This window comes from Cygnus atratus, chromosome 3, assembly GCF_013377495.2.
Source record: "Cygnus atratus isolate AKBS03 ecotype Queensland, Australia chromosome 3, CAtr_DNAZoo_HiC_assembly, whole genome shotgun sequence".
Taxonomy (NCBI): Eukaryota; Metazoa; Chordata; class Aves; order Anseriformes; family Anatidae; genus Cygnus; species Cygnus atratus.
This window is the reverse complement of record NC_066364.1, coordinates 71,309,154-71,329,310: the sequence shown is the minus strand read 5'-3', so window position 1 is coordinate 71,329,310 and position 20,157 is coordinate 71,309,154. Positions and strand designations below refer to the sequence as shown.

The 20,157-nt window shown below is 44.4% G+C and overlaps 1 protein-coding gene across 3 annotated transcripts in view; it reads left to right on the top strand.

The window, feature by feature from the left end:
* Positions 1–20,157, top strand: part of UTRN (utrophin) — a 370,686-nt gene that overhangs the window by 16,602 nt on the left and 333,927 nt on the right. The window contains exon 1 of one of the 3 annotated variants that reach the window (XM_050709840.1): positions 3,166–3,869. The exons of the other annotated variants lie outside the window; for them this stretch is intronic. The gene's annotated coding sequence lies outside the window, so the exon portion shown is untranslated. Of the gene's footprint in view, positions 1–3,165; positions 3,870–20,157 lie in introns of those variants that run through there. 3 annotated transcript variants of the gene reach the window in all.

Genomic DNA, 20,157 nt, shown 5'->3' with positions numbered 1-20,157 from the left:
ACCTATGCAGCTCTTAACGTCAGAGCCATCTTATCTAACTGATCTTTTTGTCCTGATAAGAAAGGGTGTTCTTTAGGATGTCTGTGCAGCTGAAATTTGAAGTCCTAAAGACCTCTTTTTATGATAAAATTATAATTTTGGGGCACTGTCTCACAGTGGCAGCTGTTGACTGTCAAGGAACTGTCTTCTGTGCAGATGAGGCCTGCCTGCACTGCAGAATAGCGTTTTCTTCTCTCTTAATCAGAAGGGAAGACTATAAAATCAGTTTCCTCTTTGCCTCTTCTGATTGTCACAGACCTTGGGCTTGACAGATGCATGTGATGTTCAGGTTATTCGTAACTCAGATCTGTGCCTTTGTCGAGGGAGATATCAAGGACATCCAGGAAGATCAGCCTTGATCTTTAGCACTGCAGCCTAGTTTTCCTTAAGAAAACAAACAAATCATAAAAGAAAACAAACAGAAAAAGCTTAACGTGACTTCCTGCTCCTGTCTGTTTCATCACTGCAAATGTGGATTAAGCCTTCCATAATGGAAAGAAGGTAGAGGTTTCAAAGATTATTACGATCCTCTAACTTATTTTTTAAAATAAGCAGTACATGGGTGTAAAAGAGTCCACCAGGATGGTAACTTATAGAGAAAGGCAACAAAATTTAAGTGGCAGAACTGGCCCCAAATAAAATTCAAAATACAATGTATGTTACGCCAGGATAAGCAAAGTAATGTGCTGTGTTGTACCCACTGAGGTTATCATAAGGATAGGGGAATGAAGATGAGAGCTTCAGGGAAGAAAATGTTGTTTCTGAAAAACATGTTTCACGAATTTTAGCCCTCAGGGGAGCAACACATTTAAAAAAGCTCCTGTTCCTGCCCCTCCCTTGCATCAAAATGAATGGTAAAGTAACCAAAAATGTGTTTACATACCTTTGGTTTGGAGGTTTCTTCCTGATGTGTAAAACACAACCACAGAATCAGATGGTATTTTTTAAGTAATGGAGCAAGATGCAATGGTGGTTTTTCTGTCATCTTTGTAATGTGCTTAAAGATAAGAGGTGTGCATTGGTGTATATACACACGCATACACCTAGATGTTTCCCTTCTGGGATTTCCATTTGGAAATGGTGAAATTCCTGAGGAGTTATTTGGTCCTTTCAAGTTAAGAATAACCATACAGCACTGTGCGGATCTGAGATTTTTGTCAGAAGTCTGCCTGTAACAGGGTGTTTCCAGTCGTTTGCTTGGGCGGATGATAAACTCTTCTGTTCGTACTAATGCATTTGTTGTCAGTGCTTTCTCCGTCTCTCGCTGGGGTGTGAGTTCTTGTGACCTGTCCATGCCCACAGAGACGCAACAGCTGGTGGCAGAGACAGCTTTTTTGACCTCCTGCCCAAGGTGTTCCTATCTAGCCAGGGTGGCTTGGAGGCATTCAGCAATGGGAGTATGCGCACATGCTCAGGAGTATGTGTGCTGCTTTGCTGGCACAGCTGGACCAGCCCGAGGGGATGGATTTACCTCCTTGCCATGTCCAGGTTATGCAGGGGGCTCCTGGGGAAATAGGGGATGTGGCTGAAAACCTTAAATGATAACAATTCATATAAACTTGGTGACGTGTAATCTTTTTTTAAATCACCTGAAATTTGGTAGTTTTTAAATCTTTTAAATTTTTTAAATCACCTGAAATTTAGGTAAAAACTAGTATACACAGTTCTGAGGTGTGTGGTTTTTTTTCTTTCAATTTTGTGGGACGTGCTGTTGGTCCTGAGTGGTAGCTTTCTAGGTCGTGACTGGAATTCTTTCCTCAACAACGAAAGTATGCCAGATGGAGAGTATGTATTCTCTCTTATTCACTTACTTTAAAAAGAAGTGCCTTAACTCTGTTAAAGTTAAATCTTCTGAGTCATCAGGAAAGAGTCTCATAAAGAGAGAGAAATTCAGAAAAGTGGCAGACGGGTTGTTCTGGCTGCTGGATGCTGACCTGAATGCAGGATCAGATCTTCACATTGCACAAGACTTGGTGTAGTAGGTGCAGACAAGAAAGAGTGTGTCTTGGCCAAACAGTTGAGGGAATTCAGATATCCAGCCTCCATGGATTAGTATTTATTGCTACTCTTTTCCTGTTTCCCTTCCACCCCTGACCCGCACCCTTTCCTGGCCATCTCAGATACCTAAAGTGAAGAGCAATCTCAATCACTTCTCCCAACTCTCTGTACGGGTGTTGGATTCAGCTGCTCTGCACGCTTGGTAAGAGCAGCTCCTAAGGTTAATTGTGGACGTCTTTATTGGCTGACGTCCATTGGTTTCTCTCTTATATGTGCACAATCCAGTCTCTGGAGGCATGGGTAGATGATTCACTGCTGTTTTCTGATCCTCTTGGAGACAAGCTGATAATTGTTTTTCTGCTTGGTCCAAGATATGCTACATCTCTTTTGGTGGTCAGGGTCAGAATTTGGGCACTCCTAGCTATATTTTCCCGTCCTTCTGTATGTTGCTTTCTCCTTTCTCGCCTGTGTACTTTCTTGTTTGTGAGTGTGGAAGCTATGATTGAGTTGCTCAACTGAGCAGGGATGAGGGGTGATTTCATGGACTCGCTAGAAAATCTTGGCTTCACTCTAAGCAAGAGGTACCTGTGCCGGTGGGGGCCCTGTACAGTCTTGTGGTGGCTGTGCTAGGCTTGCTCCTGTGAGCTTGGCTTCGTTGAAATCAAAACTTGACTCAGCCTTGAAGCATCGTGTGTGTAGTTTCCTTGTGGTTCCTGTTTGTATGGTGTTGTAAGCTAACCAACTCTACTGTGTGCTCAGTTTTTTAAACAACAGAATTGCTTTATGACTTCTTTTTTTCCATTTCCTGCATGCGTTCTTCATAAATCCTAGCCAAAGGTCTCACAGTGACTTGTTAATGCAAACATGAGGCATACAGTTGCTCTAGTTTGCCTAGCTCACGCTTTCATAATGGATTTTGTATATAGACACAGGGGATTTATATATGCGGTGATCCGCCCCTTTCCCTCCTTCCTTGTCTATCAGTTGCTGCTGGTTGCTCTGCTGAGTGCCAGGAAGGGAGGAGAGACTGACTTCAGAGGGCTGCATTCTGCACTGCATAGCTGGAGGGCACTTGGACGCTAGTGACAGCCGTCCAGAAGGTCTCTTGGTGAAGGTGATCTCTGCAGTGCACATTTTCTAGCTTGCGCAATGTAAAAAGACACTTGGGTTATCCCAAAGCCGTTCTGGAGAACATCTGTTCAAGCTGGCTGCTTGGAGCACTTCTGCTGCATTTGTGTGAAGTTGCCCTGGATGGGATCGCTACTTTGTGCGTGTGATGTTCACAAAGTCTTTCGAACATTACCCTGACTTGTAGGTTTCCTGACAACTGAGCCCTTTTTGGCATGGGATTTAATATCCATCAAATTTGTTACAGATACTGAAGAATGCCTGCTGCAGCTGAGGTGGATGGGAGGGTAGATGGGAGCACCGGGTGGGAATTACAGTGATTACAGGCCACTGCCAGTGTGCTGCAGTGGGAGCTTCCAGGGTACAGCAAGCCAAAGCAAATGAAATGGAAGCTTCCTTATTCTTTTTGTGGCTTTAGTCATGAAGCTTAACTACCACGTTTGACCTTTTTATCTTCAGAAAAAAAGCCTGGAGTGGAGCTCCCAGTTTCCCTGTACCATTTTTGTAGGCGGCAGGCTGGATTAGAAGTGCTTACTGCTCAATTTCCACCTCCCAAACCTGCTTGGCTTCAAGATTGCTGCACCTTGAACCTCCTCACACTCCAGCAGCAGCAGAAACAACCTGAATCTGACCAGGCCTTGTATCCTGCGAGATCTTAACAGATCCTTTGGCTCTTCTCTTTTGTGACAGAAGATGGAATTCAGGTGAGGGGAAACATACGCATAAACCCTGTTATCTGCTCACAGCATCTATGATCCGTCCGTGGGGTTTGTGGGGTGAGTGGACCATGGGATCAGCCAGCTGCTGTGGCTTACAAGTGGCACGCTAGGACTCCCCTCCTGTTGTCACCGCTGCTCCGGCAGGACCTTTGAGCAGGCTTCCCGGTTGGAGCAGTGGTTTTAACTTGCGCAGCCTTTTTGGAAGCAGGCTGCTGCTGAGATTGGTTGGCTGAAGCAGTGGAACGAACGGCAAGCCGACTGCATCAGTAGAGTGCCCTCAGTGGTTTCGGCTGGAGCTGGTTGCTGAGGGCGTGGAGAATGGAATGGCCTTTATAGTAACTGAGAGGAGCTCTGGGTGTTCCCGTAGTATTTGCAAGCCTCTCGCTATCTGCAGCTGGACACATACGCTTGTACTGTCCACCTCCTCCCTACTACATATTAAAAAACAGGGTTTGCAATGTGTTGGAGTAATTCCACCCAGTTCCCAGGGAAGGCAGCAAGGGCTGGGACAGGCCCAGGGCACTTCTCTGCCCTCATTTCTTTGACGGGCCTAGACGTGGGAGCTGGCAAAGCTCTCTGCAGCAGAGCTGTGCTTAGCTGAAACCTTGTGCTGGGGATGCCTATGGCTCCTGGTCTGTCTGGCTGCTGACACGGCATCACGGGGACATGTGCAAGGCAGGTTTATCGTGACAACGTCCCACCCTCATGTGTGCCTGCCTGGCTTTGCTCGCTGATGGGAGTTCAGTGGTCCCACCTGGTGCTGCCCAGGGCATGTCCTGTGCTCTGCTGCTTCGCCTGCTCGTCTTCTCTGTAAGGGACAAAGCCAGGGGACGTGCAGTACTTACTTCCAGTGCTGACAGGGGTTTTTGCACGCCTCGCTGGGGCTGTGCTGGGGTGCGGTGAACTGGCTGCCTCGCTGATTTTGGACCCTCTCGAACGTAGGCCAGTGAAGAGCTGTATAGCTCACTGGTAGAACAAGGCAAGGGCGATGAAGTTAGCTGAGAGGGAGGTACAAGGCTGTGAGTGTAACAGCACCTGATGAGCAAGTGGGAGTTAAGAGTGAATGAACTGTCCTGTGATGGGATTTGTATTGAGAGCTGGTTTTTTTTCTTTCTTATTTTAAACAGCAGTGAGGTTCTTATTTGCAGAAGGAGTAGTTGAGCATATGGAGGTAGTGAGGACACAGATAGGGGATGGAAAACAGCAGGGTTGGGGGTTGTTAGCTGGATATAAAGGATTTAGAGTCAAAGCAGTTTTCTAAAAACTGTTGAGTAATGTGGCTTTGTGACTGTTGGCAGTCATTTGACTGCATCTCCACCAGAGCTGCTTTTCAGTGACCTAGGGCCTTGCATACACTCAGTAGCACAAATTTTACCAAAGGTAGGTAGGTAGTTGTTTTGATGTTACTTAACATAAAAAAACAAAAACAAACAAAAAAACAGTTGAATTACACCTGTACAAAGTTCTGAGTTACCATAACCTTAGCCAGACTTCTCCTAAAATACTGTACTCATCTTACAATCTAAGCTATAAAAGCCTTTTTCATGAGGATCCCTTTCTTCCATGTTTATGAAAATCATACGGAATGAAAGGATTGAGGAAGAAGAGAGAGGTTATGCGTATATATGTGTGTGTTTTTTTTTTTCCTCTTTCTCTCCTGTGGCCGATCTGAAGTTGTTTTGTGATTAGGAAGTGATTCTGACACAAAACCCTGTAACAGGGAGTAGAGTGTGTCAGCACTGACAGCGGTTTTAAAACACCGCACACAAAAAAGCACCTACAAGCAGATTTTTTTGTTTTCTTTAATCTGGTCCTGACGCAAAGCTTAAAAAAAGCAAAGCAGCAGTGAAACTTCGTAATGCTTCCTTTATATAACCATCAAACTAGGAATGAGGGAACTGTATGTAAACAGTATAAAAGTTTGTATGAAGGTATAAATGTGTGTGGGAATGCCGCAGTTACACATCGCGTTACGTGACGAACGCCGTCTGATGTCGGGGTGAGTGCAGGTACAGTACAGAACTGCTCAAATCTAGGGCAAGCTGAAGGTGGAGTAACAAAGAACCCGGAGGGCTGCACGCTTGTATTTACATCCGTAGGTTGCAATTGGCATACAACTTGTTTTGTTTTTTGTCTCTTTCTTTATATGTTGGTAGAACTCCAATACAAATAGAGGAGGAGGAAAAGACTGCTGAAAGTATACCTCTAAACAACCCGAACGCAACTTGCTGCAGTTCTAGCCTTGTTGGTTGGCTTTTGCCTCCGTGCTGAAAGTCTTGCAGAGAAAAATGGGATTTTTTTTTTTTTTTAGCAGCACCCTGTTGCTGCTTGAGAATGAGAAGTTAAGGTAGTAATAAAATAACCTTCTGAGAACACCTACGCAGTACCTGGTAGCAGCGACAACAGCAATTAGGATAGTAGGAAAGACTAGACAAAGCAAGGAACAAATGGGCAAACATGGTGTGCCACTTAGGGTGCTTTACTTTGCGTGCTGGGGAGATTATAAAAGCCCATCAGCTGAATGGAATGAGGGTCCTGAGCGTACAAGGTGGTACATGGTATTTCAGAACCATAATCACACCTGCTTTGTGTAAAACCTTTCTCCAGACTTACTCTTGTATTGCATACTTATGTGCTAGTAATTGTAAGTATGAGTATATTCACTGTATACAAATTTTGAAATACATTAAAGCTGTCAGTGTAGAATATTCTTCCCCTCCTCCCCCCTTTGAATTTAAAGGCTTCAGGTTCAACATGCTTTCGTTAAAGTAACGTACAGTTTTATTTAGCCTGTTGTGAGGTTGTTCCAGCAAATGTCATGTGCCTTCATAACAAATCGTACAAAATGGGCGAGAGAGGGGGTATGAAGAGCAGAAAAGCCGGTGTTCAGAGGAGTGGTGAGAATGAGCACGTGCCTGCTCACACCGCAGGTTTAAGGCGTGATGCTTCACTAGGTGGCTGATAAGCGTCACTATAGCGTCAGCATCTTTCAACCCTCAAAGTAGTTTAAAATCAGGAATTAAACATACATTTTTGACATTGAATATTTACGAGAGAATGCCGTGTTGCATCACAGTAATTCTGAAGCAGAAATTGTTTGGGGGCTTTGCTTTTCAGGCTTAGGAATGTGTGTGATGTGCAGGACTTGCACAGGAGGACTTCCTGAAGCTTACGGTACCTGTGGCAGTATCTCAAGGTTTGCATGTGATTTAAACTATAAGTTCAAGTAATGCTTGGTTGTGCTGATGACAAAAACCGTACAGGTGACAGCAGTAGCAGCGTCCAAGCATCACTGTCCTCGTGAGAGATACCGGTGGAGTTTTTGGGACAGGTGCTGAGTGACTGCAGGCTAACTCCTGCGTGGCAGTGCTGGCTTTGCTTACAAGGTTTCTGCGAATTTTATTATGATTTCTTAGTGGGTGGTGGCATGTGGAGAATAAAAGAATGCGATCCCTCTGTCCAGTGAAGCTTTGGTAATTACTCCTCCACACACTTGAGCTCGAATAGCTGAGCCTGTTGTTTTCCGTCTGACCTGACAGGAGCCTGCAAAGGATATGCACAGAGAGCTTGCTGGTAATTCTTGAAAACAAGCGAGGATGGGAACAGGCGGCCTTTTGTGGGCTTGTAGAACGGAATCCCTTATTGTCCCTTAGCTGCCTGCCCCTGCCCAGTCCTCCTCCCACCACGTTTCTGCTCTTGGTGTGGTTTGTGTGGGCTTTCCCTCGGTGGTGTGGAGCTAGGAGGGGTGTCTGCTGGCCCGGCTGTCACTCAGCTCCTCAGCTGGTGCGTGGCATGGGGTGGTCCCAGTCTGCTTGGGAGCACAGGCACGGGGCTTGAGGCAGAGCACTGTGTTCGGAAAGGATGCACATCTGTCCTCACCGCTGTCAGATCTCTGCCCATGACTTTGTGTGTACAGTAACCTCCAGAGAAGCTGTTCTGTTTTGTTTATCATTGAGCATCATTTAACTGTTGGGACAAATTAGCAGGAGGTATAGTAAGCTTGCAGTTAGCTGGAGGATTTACAGAAGGTTGAGCTGGAGCACACATTTTTTGTGTGGTGGCGCGTTTTTTGTGGTCTTTAGGCTTTCAGGAAAGGAAAGCCTCATTATGTGCAGTGTAGCTGTGCTGGCTCCTGTGCACCCAGTGCAGCCTGCCTGCCCTGAGCCAAGGAGGCATGCTGTTGCTCTGTTTGTTTATTTACTCAGATAACAGCAGTGTTATTGCAGGAGGAGGAGGGATGCTTTCATGGGACCCTTGGCAGGAGACAGTTTCCTCTTCTGGAGAGAGGAGAGCTGGAGATGTTTGTTTGATGGTATTAACTCTGTTCTGGAGATGTTTGTTTGATGGTATTAACTCTGTTCTCTGCAATTGCAGTGAAAAATGACGGAAAAGACTAAGTCTAGTAAGCATAAATGAGCGAAACTTCTCATATGAATTTGTCAAAACGTGCTAATGGACAAGAAGCTGCTTTGGAGGAGGGCTGTCCCTGAGCTGCCTACAGTCACCCATATAACTGCAGTGAGCAGATGTATTTTTGCTTAGCCCTGTGGTGCCTCTTATGGTTTCTTACTGACTCTTAGCCTGTGTAGTTTGGGGAGCTCTGTACAATACTCCTGCTGTTCAGTGACGGACCGGGAGGGCTGGGGGCTCCGAATGGCTTTCCGCATTTCTGCGGATCCCTCCTTTCCTGGGTAACACAGCTTCCCATCCAAGCGTGGTCGCTGTGGGAAGTCTGAAGTGCTTCAGCAGCGGTTGCTGCAGAAGACAGAACAGCTCTGTGAGATGCTGTCCTTCCCCTTGCCCTGTGTGGCTTTTCCTTTTGGAAAAGGATGAATAAAATCCATTGTTGCACATGGGGAGGGAAGTAGACTGGGTGGGAGAAATGTAATGCTAATTCTACCAAGATTGATAATAAACATGTATTCTTCTGATAGTTCAGTGGCAATAGAAAAATAAATATTGTGTGCTCTAACTGGTACAGCTGAAGAGTTAATGTCTCGCAGGGTGCTATTTGATCACCCAAGTGTCATTGCAGGGCGTAAAAATAAAAACATCCACCTTCTAGATGTTTGATGCTGCAGTTACTTGTGGCACTTGCTAACCACCATCCCCTCAATCATCACTCTGACCATACTGCTGTGGAAATACGCTTGTGATAAATTTGAGTGATCATCTTCCCTCCTTCATCCCCAGCAGCAGGAGGTCGGGCAGCATGGCTTTGCTTTCAGGATAAAGGCAGCATTAGCTGGTAGAGGCTGCCTTAGCTGAGGGTGCTTTGGCAAGCAGAGGGCCACAGGCTTGCACGTGCTCCAGAAGTGCTCCCCAGGCTTCCTGCTGTGCCCTCTGCCTGCCCCGAGGTGAAACCCAGCACCTTAGCACTGCTTTGCCGGGGGAGTGCTTGGTCATATTTAGGGAATAGTTCAGCTGGAAGGGACCTTCAAATACCACCTAGCCCAACTGCCTGCCCACCTCAGAGCTACCCAAAGGTTAAAGCACATTATTAAGGGTGTTATCCAAATGCCTCTGAACACTGACAGGAGTGGGATGGCTGCTCTTCCTGCCTTAGCAAGGTCTGATGCTGCTCAGAGTGCACATATACGCATATAGTGTGTGTGGGGGGTACGCGTACGTTGCTTCTAGTGCTTTTAGCCATGCACGTGCCTATGGGCTTTGGAGTACTCGTTTGCTTTTACGCTGCTGATGGGACTGTTCTGTGAGTGTTCTCCGTACTGGTGTGCACCTTGGCCAGCATTTCTTATCAGAACTACATTTAACTGCTGTGGACCAGAGTGGGTACCTATGGAGTCTGCTCAAAATTAGATCAACCCACGTAACTGCAGTTAGGAATGAAATCTTGCAGGTTTGTCATTCTTCCAGCCCACGTTTTCTAAATTGAAAACAATGTATCAAAAGATGCTTTCTAATGAAAAATCCCTATGAAATTCAGAAGAAAGTTTTGAGATGTTTCTGTTCTCGGAGGCGGAAACTGGCATTTACAAAACAAGATGCTGTCCCGTGGCTGTGGCCAGCAGGCACCAGGCTCCTGCTGAAATACGCGTTGCGCCCCAGTGTGCAAGCACCAAGCCATGTGCCGATCTGGGATCGATTGGGTTTCGTTTTATAAAGGTGCCTGCAAATGAGCAGGAGCCTTTTTTCAGGAGGAGCACTCAGTGTTTGAAATGAGACGAAAAATGCGGCAGGCAGCTGTGCCTCCTGTTCGACCTGCTGCGGCTCCTCTGGTGCTGCTGGGAGCAGAGGAGGCTCAGTCAGGGTGCTTTGTGGAAGGGTGGTGCTGGTTGGGTTTCCCAGGTACGACTGCAGTGTAACCAACACATCCTGCAGACTGATGTGCTCCAGAAACTTAACCGAGTTTACATTTGAAACGTTCCCTTCGGTGTCTGTACAAGAGACTAAAGGACACTTCCCTCCGCGCCGCCTGCCCTCCCCCAGATAAGAGTAACTAAAATTGTGGATGTCACACTTTATCTGTAATTCCTGGTATTTCCTCCTGCAGGGTGAGCCAGTTGGTTAGTTGCAGCAGCCACGAGTGCTATTTCACAAGGGCACCATGTGCCAAGCCCAATATTACTAAAACACTGCGTGCTGAAAGTGTTTGGTGTTGGAGCCGTCCATGTGAGCGCTGCGATGGTATCAGCACGTTATCTTTTCTGTGGTGCTCTAACAGCTGCAATACTCAAAACCACGTTCCTCTTCCACAGTAGCGAGGCCAGTTCTAGTTCATGTGCTGCTGAACATAGAATTTGCAGAGTGCTTTATGCTGCCATGAACCTGCTGCACAACAGGGGCTGCAACTGAGATGCTCAGCACTCATTGTTACCCATCTGATGTTGCTGTGGGCTTCCTGGGAGTAGAGGTTAAACTAATTACCAGTTTCCATCAAAATGCACTCAAAACATTGCTTTCTGTTTAAGTTCCTGTCATTGCCTTTTCAGCATCCTTCTCTTTAGCATTGTCCTCTAAGCTCTCTTATTTGCTCGCTGAAGATCCAGCGTTGGGTGGTCTGCTAATTCAAAACATGTTTGTCAGGCCAGTGGAAAAAAAAGTCTGTCATGTTGTGGTGAAATAAAACATCCAGAACAAAATTATGGGGTGTTAATGTCACACAGCATGAGAAGCGCTCAACTAGATCAACTAGAAGCTCATTACAGCAGTGTGAGGAGGGGTAGGGCTGGAGAGGTAGCTCAGAAACCCTGCAGAAGTGTGCTCTGTCTCTAGGAAGGAGAAAAGCTCTTGGCTCACTTGTGACAGAGTTCCTCCTTCACCTTTCTTCTCTGTAGTTTCTTGTTCTGCCCCATAAGAAATCCTCTCGTTTTTTTTTTTCTTCCCTCTCTTCCCCCTCCATAAAACCAGCCTTTTCTTGCAGACTTGTCTGGAAGGGTGGAAGTTCAGAGAAGCGTTAACCAGGCCCTGCTTGGAACAAAGCTGGGAGGAGGGAGGCAGTGAAAACGAAGCCAATTTCCTCTTCTCCAAGTCAAGGCATTCAAGGCTCTTTGGAAGGCTCCCCAGAACCAGATGGCAAGGAAGAAATGGGAACCAATCTCATTCTAGACAACTGAATTGCTTACGGGGGATTTTTGTAATTAAAGGATGTTGTCCTCTGCTCCAGTTATTGCGTGCAACTGTGAACTTTAATTTCACTGTGAATCTGGTGCTGACTTTGTGCCGGGGTGACATGGAGAAGTGGTCTTGGGTATTTCTGAGCTCACCTTCAAATGAACTGATGAAATTCTTTTTTTCCCCTCTTCTTTTCCCACTTCTGTGCCTTCTCTCTTCTGCTTTCCTGCTGCATGGACTGAGCTGTTGATGTGTAGTACTTCATGTATGACATGTGGCATTCAGGCCTTCTCAGAAAGCAAGGTCTGAGCTGCCATCTAAGCTGCAGTTCTGAAAACTGTCGAAGTTAACTTGTCTTGTGTTGAGCCTAGGCTTATTTTTCTCCCGTGATTTGTAATACACAGGTAAGCATAAAAGCATGTGATTTCTCCTTACTAGACTTTTGTTTAGGCTTGACTCTCCTTTTTGCTTCTTACTGTAGTTTCAGCTGGTCTGTTTGGCTGGTCTTTTTTATCTTACATGACGATAAGAAGACTAGGCAGACAGCCAGCTGCTGATGAACTATAATAGAGTCGGTGGTATGTACAAAATTTGATTACTGCTGTCAACACCAGAGTGAATAAAAGAGAGCACGTACTCTAGGCAGAGAGCTGCTAAATAAATGGCCTATTGAATTCAGTAGTAGTAGGAATAGACCATCTCCTAATGAATGAAGTGTTTTATGGAGAGTGTGTGTGTGAGTGTGTTGAACTCTTGAGTTTGTTTAGGAAAACAAAAAAAAACAAACAAACCTCTTTTGCCTTCTTCTAAGATTACTTTCCCCCAAAGCTCCCGTTTCTTTCTTACTTATCACCTCTTGTGGTTAATGCATGGATTTCACACCCAATACTTCAGCCTTTGGCAGAGGCCGTAACCTCATGTTTTAAAATTCAGCTTAAAAGAAAAAGCTTTCCTAAAGCTAACTTCTCTGTAACATTATTTTCACATCAGAACCTATCTCCACATAAGCAAGACATTTTGTTTAAAATGAAGGAAAAAAAAAACACCATTCCCCCTTCCCCCCACAATACCTTTTTTAAGGTAATAAATAGTCTCAGTGTATCTTAGTATTGAAATGCTGGATTTTTGGAATAAAACTTTTGATTTGGATTAAAGCAACTTCTCTAATGCGTGCTATGTAACGTGCAGTGGCAGGCAAAGCTCCGAAGTATAAATTCTCTGGAAGCTCTCTGGTGAATGGATGGCTTCCCTCAGCCCCTCTAATACCTTGATGTTGAAGCTCGGGGAGTGATGGAGGCTCTGAGATGGTGCTGGTCTCACAGCCCTGGCTGGCTGCACATCTTTTCTTTACTGAGGAGTGGGAAACCTCAGTGTTGTAGCAATAGCCAACTCCTGGAACTCGTGCCTGTCTTTCTGTCTTGGCAAGTGCCTGATGGAGAAGGTCTCGATTTGGTTTGGGCCTTGCCTGGGAGGAGGATGCAGGGCCTGCCTGCAGTAGGTGAGATGAGGTATGGGATCAGCAGCAGGGCTCTCCTAGGGACCGCAGGCCAGCCTCATCAGGACCTGAAAAACAGAGTTGAGGGGCTGTTGGTAGTAATTCTGGCATGTGTGGATAGCTGCCTGCTCATTGTCACTGTGTGCTCGGTAGAACTGGCGGTGTCTCTTTCTTGTGCTTTTGAAGTGCTTTGTTACAGTAAGTTTTAGATTTGTATTTGCTATGGCAAAATAAATCATCTTTGTTTTGTTTCAAAAACAGGAATCCTAGTTTTAAAACTTTATTACCTTTGCATCTTGCTTGCAAGGTCCACAGAAATGTTTGGATACAAAAGTCTGATTTAGCCCCATGAATGTACGATTGTCTTTGTTCATGGAAACAAAACTCTTCTTGTGTGCATCTTTCAGTCTTCAACTTCGAGGAATTCTTAAAATTGGAGGGGGGGAGGGAACAACCCCACCCCACAAAACAAAGTAAGACTGATTCCTGCCCCCAGTAAACTTAGAAACATATTGATTTTATTTATTTACTTATATCTTCCTCCCCGTCCTCCAGCAGTGTCTGTCAGGTATGTGATGGTGAACTGGATCCTAATTAAGAGAGAAAAGCTGCAATTAGAACAGCTGTCACAGCAGAATATACCAATACAGGCGAATCAAATAGCACTTGTCTTTCTGCTGCTGAAACCAGTTCTTCTGTGCACAGCTCTTCCCTGATTGCAAGGCCCGTATTTCTATGCTATATTTGACCTTCTCCTGCGCTACTCTTTTGTGACTGTTGGAATTCTGTACAGCTTAATATCCCAAAATGTAAAATTTGGAATCCCATGCCTTTCAAAGGTACAGAATGGAAAGTCCTCTCCATCTGATTATAAAGTTGACAACAGGATGTTGAAGGTCAAGGGATTAAATTCCCCTTCCGTACCGACGGTAAACGCAGTTTAAAGGCCCATTGTAAAATAACTCCGATGCTGCCGTAGCCTTTTATTATTAACCTCCTGCTCTGGTAGGCTGTGGTCTGTCTTGTTTGGAATTACTGCACAGTGGAAAGCGCATACCTAATCACAGTTTGTGATTCTTGCATCCCCACGGAGGTTATTTGTGGGACTTTGAATGCTGAAATCTGGCATCACAATTTTCCTGTGATCCTTTGAAGTACCGTTAAATGGCATGGCTGCTCACCTTGCAGACTGGTTCTGGTTTCACGTCCTATCAAGCACGTGGGGAAAAAAGTGTTACGGTAATGTTGCATGCTTCTTGCAAAGTAAATGCTAAAAATATTTAGGGTTCTTAAAATAAGTACGTTTGACTAGACGGTTTGAACAGAAAAGGAAAATTGCCACCTTCTTTCCTGTTTTCTGCACATAGGACGTGACTTGTCAGTGCTTGAAAGCTCGAGTGTTCTTCTGTTTTCATAAGGAATAGCAAAGCGGTGTGCTCATCTGTTTCTGAGGAGAAATACCTTAATTCGCTTGAAACTTGTTACTTGTTTATAGGTGGCTTTTAGAAAGGTTTGTTTCCTGGATGGTTTCAGTCTCGGTGTGGCTGAATGTGTCAAACCCTCTGAGGGAAACCAACGCTTCCCTCCCCCTCGAATCCCGGCATGCAGTTCTGGTGCGGGTGTTAGCGTGCACTTCCTCTCCATCTTCACTTTCCTGTTTTTCAAAGACTGAGCTTGATCATGAGTGTTCAAACAGCCAAAAAGGTTGCGTGGAAAAAGTACAAGGTTGCCGTGCCTCGGGACACTGACACACAGACCTGTTATCCCCCGCTGGGTGAGTGCGTGTTTAAGTGTATTTTCAGAGCTCTATGGATGAAAGGATCCAGCCACCAGGGTCTGTTCTTATCTTCTCTGCAAGCTACTTTGACTGATTTAGCTCAAGTTTGCTGAACCTAACAGGAGCAGGTAGTCGAAGGCATGGCAGGAAACAGTACAAGGGGAAGACTCGTCACAGTCTGTTCAGTTTTTGTGGCACTGCTCCACTGTGAGCACTGTGAGACGTGTGGCTGCTCCGCACCTACTGCTGCAGGACCTGCTTTGTAACGCTGGGCACGTTCCCTTTCACGTGTAAGATGCTAACTTTCATGGTGTAAGTCTTATTGCAGTTCTCTCGAAGTGAAAGACTTGATACCCCTGCTTTTCTTAACCTACACGTTGTTACGGTGAATTTAGTATGCAATGGTATTTTTATTCTGTATGACTCTGCTTACTGTGTTTCCCGGGACTTCCATACTTATAACAGTTCCTTCAAACCTATTTTTTTAGTTTAACTTTGGTGACATCTCCAAGGATCAATATTTTTTTGGGGGGGAGTGTGCTTTGGAGGAAAAGAAATTGGTGATGTTTCCCTTTCCTTTTCTTTCTGCCATCCTGCTTTGAGACAGAATGGGAAATACACTCTTATGATGCAGTAATTGACGGATGGGAGCTGATTATTTTGTGAACTGTTGTCGGAACTTTGCTGGTACAGAATTGACCAATCCACAGAGAACTTGCTCCATTTCATTTCACTTGACTTCTGGCATGACATATATATATGTATTTGTTCAAAAGCTGGAGTCTGACTATGGCTTTTTGCGGCAAGAAAAGCAATGTCTTAAGATACAGCAGCAGAATGGCTAATTTTAAATAAATAAAACGATGGGCTGAGGCTCTCTGGTCTTACGTGTGCTTGCAGTTAGAACAATGAAGTGTTTGGGTGTATGCCAGTTGGGTTGAGATCAGGAGCTATTCTCTCATGGCCCAATCTGAACTTCTAGAGCTGAAAAAAAATGTCGTGAAAACTCCATAACTTGGGTGGAGTTCCTTTGGACAGTGAATCTGGAGAGCTCGTTACATTACAGGTTAGAGAGATCTGGTGTTCTTCACAATATGCATATATTCAACCTGCTAACGAGGTACACCTTTGGTTGATTACTTTTGTATGCAGATAAGATAGAGTGATGTTTGCATGCTAGGCTAGTGTAAAACTCCTAGTTTTACACTAGAGAGGTGGCTACTCGTTTGTTCCCATGCTTTATATGCTCGAGCAGGCAGTCCTTAGTGACTGTTTCTTAAGGCCAACGTATCTCCCTATGAGCTGAGAGCCCGCTGCTTTTTAAAAGCATGTATGTCGTGGCTGCTATATTGCGATTATATCTTTATATATAATTTTAAAAATATATTTTCATATAAATAAAATATATTTGCAATCAAACAACGGGATTTTTTTCTAAGAAAATCCCTGTACTGTAATGTTCTGAACTTTCCACAAAGTTTGGGACTGTAGACCTGCTTTCTGGGAGGGTGATGTTCTTGAATTCAGTCATCTGCTCGTTCTCAAACACTTTTTCTCACTCTGTATTTGGAACAATTGATAGACTTGTGTCTTTGGACAATTGAGTTAAAAATGAACAGAGAAGAGAGCAAAAAAATCTGAAAAGAGGTAAAAGGTGAGATGCATGGCAGCAAAAACTTGAAAAGGAAAAACAGAAAGTAAAAAGTGAAATCTCAACAGGGGGCAGGGGAGAACATTTCTCCAGGTAAGAGAGGATAAATATTTTAATAAAGCACTTCTAGAACTATATTCAACAGTTACTGTTTCTTCTTCACATCCATCAATGTTCACATAAATCCAGAATGTAAATAACGGGGACACTTGAAGTTTAGGAAGCACCTTGTGTGCAGCTCTTTGGCTAGAAGGTATAGTAGGGGTTATTTGTTAGCTTGTGGATGTAGTGTTGGCAGAGGTGCAGCCTTGGTCTTGTTGGTTTGTTGTTTAAATGCTGTAGATTTCCTGAACAGTAAGAAATGTGGGTGGGTGAGAATTGGTGGGGCTGGTGGCAGGGAGGCTGAGGCTCTTATCTGGTAAAGTGTGTGAATGTAAATGAGTTAGTTCAGGCGAAGCCTAAATGGGTGAGAGTCTTCTGTCCTCTGGAGTCTGAACAGCATGGGAAAGGGCAGGGGAGGCTTCTGCCCTGTCTCCAGCCTGATGTGGATGAAAAGGATTGTGATTTCTCCAAGGACTCTGAACCTCTTGAACCCGTGTGGGGTCTTTTTTGTGAAATGGTACTAAATGCTTTGGAGAACAGTGCAGGAAAGCCTGTAATGAAAATTATGGCATCATCTCCTTAAAACAAGCACGTTAAGTTGGAGATTGGTTTATGGCCTGAAGCATACTAAATATTAAGTTATTGGGATGTCCTTCTTTATAAAGGTCTAATCTCCTAAAAACCTTGAAAGCTCTCAAGCCAGTGCTGGGAGTGCAGTGGCACTGGTGGGCTGCGTGGTGCCTGGCCGTGGCCAACGCTGGATCTTTATCTGAGGGGAGGAAATGAGAGAAGGGCTCTCTCACTGTCTTCACCTGGTAAAGCAGATGGGCTCTCCTGTTCATCGCTGTCCCATGTCACGGGAAAGTGTTTATCTTCATCCAGGAGAACTTCTGAAACTATTCCAGAAAAAACTGGTGGGCTAAATTGTAGCTGTATTTATCTATGCATGCCCCAGCAGTGTAGCTACATTTCGTGTGATGCTTTTTAAAATTTTTCTCCTGCCTCAAGTGCCTCTTTGTCTAGACGACTGTCACTCCTCCGTTTGTGGGGAGGTTCCTTACCTATATGAAGAAGGTAGGAGAAAGCTGCAAGTTGTGTGAAACTTTCTGAAAATGCATTGCCCTTTGGCACTGTTTCTGTAAAATACCAGCTCTCGAGGCCCATATAGCAGTCTGCAGTAATTGAATGACCTTTGTTGCTGATACCTTTTTTCATACTGTTGTCAACAGAAGTAAAAGAGATCAGTTTACGTGTTATTGTGTGAGCCGTTCAGTCTGCACCCCCCCCTTTATTTTTTATAGCAGTGGGAAATAACAGCAGTGACATAACTGAGGTGTTCTGCAAAGTAATAGCTTAAATGTTTTCTGTGTGTGTTTAATTGTGCATTTAGTTTCTGTAGACATTTAGGTATCCCTTCTTGATCAATAGCCTCCCTTTGGAAATGCTAAGAACACGAGGTTACAAATTAAAAGCTTCCTTTCAGGTGGGAAGAAATTTGTGTTCTCACAGAATAGATGCACTGATAGCAGCTAGAAATGATTTTTATCATGAGACCATAAACTGTTACAATAGCAAGAATATTTACTGTATTGTTTGTGTTATTGTGAGCGGTTGTGAAGCCCTGGGTTGGTTCGTTTGCTTAGCAGAGTTGTGCTGGAGGGTCGGTTTCAAATTTGTTTTATTTAAAGCAACTCTGGCTTTTGCACACATGGAAACTGTATATTTCTTGGCAGCAGGTGATGATGAATGTGCTTTGAAACACAGTGTAGTTTTAGATGAAATGCACAAGAGCAGATAGTTTTCATATTGCATAGTCTCATTTTGAGTCTTCACGTGAACTGTTTTTAAGGCTCTGAAGGACGTTTTTTCTTAGCTCTCTCCTCTTCCTATGTACATTAAATTCAGTACACATGCATACCGAAAAAGTGGAAAATATTTCTGTGTTTTCTTTCTTATAGCCCAGTCACTTCGGTAAGCTGCAGGGGAGTTTTTTTGCTGTTGGATGTAGTCCGTGGCCCTTTGCATTGTCGGATGCAGTTAGTGCCTGTGACTCACTCTTGCCGTATGGAGAAACTGTTCCTCTCGCTAGTGAATAATCTGATGTTGGTTTGCTTTTATGTTTTCACTGAAATGTTCTGACCCTTAACTGGAGGGCTCCATATGCTTCCTGTTCTGGTCCCTTATGAATAGGGCAGGAATTGGCAGGGATATGGTCTGCTATGTGACCTAATTTGTATGGCGTCTGGGTGGAGTGCATTGTAATCGTCACGGAGTGAGGGGCTGAGAAAGCCAGTCGCAGTAATTCCCTCGCTGATCCTTCCCGCGGATAAAAAGCGGGCTGGTTTTACAAGGGAAGGAGAGGGATTGTCGTTTGGCACTTGTTATGTGCTGAGACGAATTTTTATCCGAGCGTTCAGACGAACAGCGAAGGAAACGGTTAAAGAGTTCTCTTCTAAAACTTGGAAGCAGCGGGTGTGGTGGCTGAGTTGAGGGCGGTGTGGAGCGAGCGGCACTCCGCAGCTTTCCCCTCGTGTCCCCCCGGATCAGAGCTGGCGTGCAGCAGCAGTCACTGATAGCTTTATGTAGCATTTGGCAGTTAAGAGCTCGCAGTATCGCTTCAGACGGCAGCAGCATGGTTGCATCTGTCTCTCACTAATTGTGGCTTTCATACTGCACCGATAGAATATCTCCTTTTTGTTGATATAAAGCACCGTTCAGGCTTGCTTAACTATTCTGGGTGTGATTAACTTGAAATTAGGACCTGAGAAGTGCTAATTTATAGTATGTAGGTGCATTATTGTGTTGTATGCCTGGAATAAAAAGCGGGCCAGGCACATACTGGAACTGTGGCCATGTTAGTAAAAGATCACGTATTTCCCATTGTTCCAGGAAACTGTTTGAAAGGGGAATATTTTTAATTTTTTTTTTTAGCTGAGACTAACTTCATAAAGAGTGTGTGTGTGGTCAGGCAGGTCCTGTCCCAGCCTGTCTCCTTCTGTGTTGGTGACTGGTCCAAACCCAGCACTTCCGTGGGATTAACTGAGCTGCGTGTCCATCCTCACTGACACTGATGCTACAAGACTACCTTCCTTAGGTAGAAAGAGAATCACGCTGTGTTTTTTTGAGTTGGTGAAGCAAATCCTGTCATATTGTTTATTTTGTTTTCTTTCAGATGTACATTTCTAGTCCAGGAAAAGTATAGCTCAATCACTTTCAGCTTCAGATTGTTTTAAAAGGTTCTTAGCTGGTTTAATGTGCTGCAACACACAATATTTTTAAAGCAGTTCACAAAACTCTGCACGCTGCTGAAATCAACTTCTTGATAGCTCAGCTATAGTAAACTCAATATTTACTTGAGCCGTGTGACCAAAGTCTTTTTATATATAAGGAAAATATTTACTTCTACTGCTGCTTTTAAGGTAGCAAAGAGATAATAAAGTCTGTATTTTCTGAAAGTAGAACAATAGATCCCTCTAAATAAAGGACCGATGAAACTATATTATCTTTCATAGAGGCAGTCTCTATGCAGATTTTTGTCAAATTTCTGTCAGACATACCACTTTCTAATAAATAAATAAATAGCTACTTATCCACTTGTAACCCAAAAAGCACATAAATGTGATAATGATATTTTTAGTAGTTGAAATATAAGCCTGGAATTCAATATCCGAAA